At 35.2% G+C, this 5197-nt stretch overlaps 1 pseudogene; it reads left to right on the top strand.

Moving 5' to 3' along the window:
* Positions 1-4424: 4424 nt before the first annotated feature.
* LOC112481491 lies at positions 4425-4543 on the top strand (annotated as a pseudogene).
* Positions 4544-5197: the final 654 nt, after the last annotated feature.

Below are 5197 nucleotides of genomic sequence, written 5' to 3' on the forward strand. Positions count from 1 at the left end.
TCCTCTACCATTTCTACATCTTGCCTTCTCTACAGGTTTCTCCAAAGAGTAGTTTGTAATCCTTGTTTCCAATTCTAGTAGCTCCTGACGATTTGTTTTGTCCCCAACGCATTACTGAGACTGCGATTTCTAATGTTATTTTTGAAATCCAGTGGCCTTCTTTGAGCTTCATCTTCTGCAATTAGTTTGCAATGTTTGATATTGTCCTTGTCCTTGAAATGCTTATCTCTCTTTGTTTCCATAGCATTGACTCTCATGATTCTCTCACTACCACTTATTGAAATCTGCTAGGACCCGCAAAATGAAATTGCCTCAAGAGACCAGCCCTGACACTCTTCTCATCTCTTTGCTCACTCTTTTCCTTTGGGAACCTCTTCACTATTCATTCTTTCTCTTAAACACACCCAAATACAATGTATAATTCTTACCCTGTCTTCCCCCAATGCCTAGTTTCCTATCTCCCTAGAGAGATTATGCCAGTGCCTCCAGCTGAGAAATGCAATGGTGTGGATTGAGCACAGACTCTACTATGTGCCAATAATGTGGCCCTGGGCATTGTGCTGATGGCCCTGAGCCCCAATTAGCCCACATGTGAAGTGAGATAATTAGCATCAAATGACTACTAGCGATAGAATGGCTGTAACCAAACAGGCAGTCAGGAAGAGGAGATATTGAAATGTTCCTACGTTACTCATGGAAATGGAAGCTATTACAGCCCCTTTTTGTTAAAAATAGTTCAACAATTTTATAAAAAATTACACATAAATTTATCTTATAACCCAGCGATTCCACTCCTAGGTATCTTCCCAAGGGAAATAAAAATATATGTCCCTACAAAGACTCATATATGAATGTTTATAGCAGCAATAGTCATAGTAGCCAACATGTGGAAACAATATAAATCCACAAATTGGTGAATGGATTAAAAAAGATGGTATATCCTTATAATGAAATATCACTCAGCAATAAAAAAAAAAGAATACATTTTACAGGATACATGATACAACATTTATAAACCTCGGAAACATACTAAGTGAAAGAAACTAAATTCAAACGACTACACATATATTGTGCAGTTATATTTGTATTAAATGTCCCCAAAAGGAAAAATCCATCTACACAAAGTATAGATTCCAGATTGCCTGGAATTTGGGGGTAGGAGTAGAGATGGACTGCAAAGTCCCAAGGGGTCTTTTTGAAGTAGTGAAAATATTCTGTAACTGCATTGTAGCAATGTTGGCACAATGCCAATTCACCAAAAATTATTGATTATATACTTAGAATAGGTGAATTTTGTGTTATAAAAATTATATCTGTTTCTTAAAGTGATTTATTGATAGTTTTATCTTATGGATAATGCTCATACTTCATGTTTCACTCACTGTTAATTCGTATTATTCACTATCTAAAATGAGATAAAGTATCCCCCAAAATGTTTCACTCACTGTTAATTCGTATTATTCACTATCTAAAATGAGATAAAGTATCCCCCTATTGTTTGAGAGTGAACACATAAGCATCAGGAGACAATGAGCTTTTTCAAGAAGGCTGATAGACAGTCAAGTATGACTCAGAAGTATGATTGAAGGTACATCTGAAGCTGTAATCTCATCACTTGTGGTCTATACATCAGTCTTTCATGAGTTTGTTTGCATGACTAAATCTTACTATATTTGTCCAATCATGGGCCTCCTAGCAAGATTTATTTGGTTTGCCAAAAATACTTTTTATAGGCTATACAAAGGTAAACTTTAGCTCAGTTCTTGCTTAAGTCATTATAATTCTTCGGTTATTAGTATAAAACAAATAAAACTCAATTAGACTTTAAAACACATAATTATACCCCGAGTTTTGATAATTGTAAAAGTTACAGATAATGACAGACAATAGAATTGACTATTATTGTCTATATTTTTTTCTCATTGTACTAGGAAATGACACTGAAACTCTAAATCATGAATAATTTTAACCTCTTAAACTCTGAAATCAACTCAATGAACTTAATAAATTATATTCACATAACATAAGGGATTTATTTTAAATACAATTGGAAACTATATTCACAAATTTAGACAATATTTATGGTTTATAGCAAATTAAAGAAGATTAATAAAATATTCCAGGCAACATTTTGAAGATTCCAATACTTAAATCATTACTTGGCTTGTTCTTGGTATTTAAATAATTATTGAGTGCAGTCTTAATTGGGTTTATCTTCATCGTTGGCACGTATTAGACACATAGGTTCTCATTTTGTCAGTGAAATTATCCTAATTTTGATTACAAATCATTATAGCATCATGCAGTTAACACTGACTGTCCAATTGGTAAAACTGGCATTTGCCCCTTTATTTGAGTCTTATAACAGCCAGCAGCCCTGAAAAAGAGGACATTTGCTTTTTTCCTGCCTATGCTGAAGAAGGAAGCTGTGAGCTGAGTGAGGGAGGCAGAAGAGCCGGACACTCACTCGTTTGGGGAGTTTTTCATGACAGCGGCCTCCAGATGGGCAGAGCTGGCAGCTTTCTAGCAGCCTGTGTGAAATGTATGATCTCATGCCTTTTCTGAGCCCGGGGACAGCACTGAGGGGCTTTATTTGCACTGCACCTGCCCCGTAAGCAACAACATTGATTTCTGCTCCCAGAAACTCTCAATAAGTGGAACTATTCACTGGGTTTGCTGCCCTGTTTATCACCCAGGGAAGGAAGGTCGAAGTTCTCTGCCTCTCATGATGAAACTTATCTTCATTTTTCAGTGTATTTGTTTTTGTAACATACTGCAGAGACCAGAAACCCACACATAGCCTTAGCTCTGGATCTATGAGAAATGAGACAACATAATATTTCACTATTAAAAAGAAAGAAAATGCATTATTAGTCTGCTCCTGCCCATTGACTTTCTCTTCTACATTTTACTAGAAATTTTTCTTTTTCTTTTTCTTTTGTCTTTCTCTCTCTCTCTCTCTCTTCCCTGCCAACCTTCATCCTTTCCTCTGTCTCTTCCCCCCCTCCCTTCTCCCTCTCCCTCTCTTTCTCTGTCTCTCCCCTTTCCTCATACTTTTAGTTAAGTAACCATAGCAGATAGTTATAATAATCCACAAAACCAGAGAAACAAAAGGGACTTGGGACTTCGTAAGACCACCTTACCCTTAACTTAGTTAAATTCACAGCTTCCCAGAGGATTAATTTTTATTCCTTCTGCAAAGATCTCTGAAAGAAAAATCTTCCCAAACTCAATTCACACAACACTTCATGAATGATTTTCCCAATTGCCTTCGTGCCCAGTTGAAGTTGGATTTCTTCTTGTAGTTCAGGACTTGGAACTTTCATTCAACCTCTGCCTCCTACATAACCTTCACACTTTGAGAGCAATCAGTATGTCTCTGTGGCAAAGAGATTCTAAGAGACTGGCCTTCTAGATAATTGTTCTTTAATTATTATAAAATCACAGACTTAAGAATTGAAAGTCTCATAGAGATTGTCTGCTCTAACTTTCTTGCTATGCAGAAATCTATCTACATATTTCCAACAGCTCCAACCCCTACTTATATAGTCTCAGAGATGGGGGAGTCGTTATATCAGAGGACAATGGTCTGCTGCAGGGCAACCTGTATTGTCAACAAATCCATAAATTAAAATGTCTTTCATTAAGCAAACTTTGCCCCTCAGTAACTTCCACTGACTTACAAATGGTGTTTCTAAGAAGGAAACAGAACAAGGGGGGCTCCTTTCTCATAGACCTTCAGATAGCTGACAATATTTATGTCTTCCTCCTCCCTCTGCCCTAATGCCAACCTCATATTAAGAGACATTCCAATTACACACACTGCATTGCTCTTTGCTTCATATCAAAGGACCGACCGGATCACACTATAGTCTTTAATGTTGTGGTCCTCATTTGCACTCACATTGCAATAAAACTACATAAACATAAAAATATATAGTGAAAAAATTATATAGGTAACTGAATCCTTGAACAGTAACGTATAAATATGTTAAATAAAGAAAAATAAAAAACACTTAGAAAGTAGAAACTCAACCGTTTGCATTAGTTATCTCCAAAGGGATATACCCCCAAATAATCTTTGAGGTACAGGAAGGAAAATATAATGTCTACCAATATGTCTTAACCTAAAAGGAAAGAAAGGAACTAAACCTTGCTGATACTTATTACATAAAGCAGTACATGTGTGTACTTTATAAATAAACATGCATAGGTTGGGGGCACATGCTCAGATTTCCTTATTTATAAGGATACGCTATCAAAAATGTCTAGGGAACCTTCGCTTTAAAAAATGTTCGTTACCTATTAATTCACTAAACTAAGTTGAAATTTTTTGGAAAGAAAGTAGAATATTAGTCTCCTCCTACATATGAGATATATTTCACAAGGTAGTCTAAGGTCATGTCAACAAAAAAACAAATCAAGTTTACAGCCATGCCACCCTGAACAAGCCCAACCCCATCTGATCTCAGAAGCTAAACAGATCCGGGCCTGGTTAGTACTTGGATGGGAGACCACCTAAGAAGACTAGGTACTGTAGGCATAAAAAAATAAAAAATAAAGGATTGTAAGCCGATAAGGTCCTTGCAATCTGTGAGGTCAACCAAGGGTTGCCTCACCTAAAAAAATAAAATAATAAAAGAAATAAAAGAAAAAAAAATCAAGAATGTATTTTAACGAGTTTTAAATTGCATTAAAATTGTTTTAATAACTAAATTAGATATAGCTTGCTAAAGTTCTCTAAAATAAGACAAATGGAAACAAAATTTAATTTTCTAACAAAAACAAAATAGTCAAATGTGTATTCTAATACCAATTTAATCAAGTTAGGAAACATTGATTTAACTTTTATGTTAATATTTTTGTTGCTATTATAAAAGTTATCTGAGCCAAAATAATATTTTTTCTTGGAAATTGTTGGTGATAATTATTCAGAGACCACTTTTATCCTTTCTGGAGCAGTGTGTATAACATAGACATAGCTTGTGTGTCATAGATATTACAAATACACGTTATAAGGTTTTTCTTTGTCTCCTTGAAGTGCTAGTGTTTTATATTTTTCTTCCTCTTTAAAATGGGGACAGTGGCATGAAGGTACAAAGAAATGTGGTTTAAGCAAAGAAAGCAACAAAACCCAAAAACAGTAAATAAAGGAAATAAACTTTAAAGTCTGAAAGCCTGAGATAAAGACCTTATG

The sequence above is a fragment of the Pteropus alecto genome, unplaced genomic scaffold, assembly GCF_000325575.1.
Source record: "Pteropus alecto unplaced genomic scaffold, ASM32557v1 scaffold72, whole genome shotgun sequence".
NCBI lineage: Eukaryota > Metazoa > Chordata > Mammalia > Chiroptera > Pteropodidae > Pteropus > Pteropus alecto.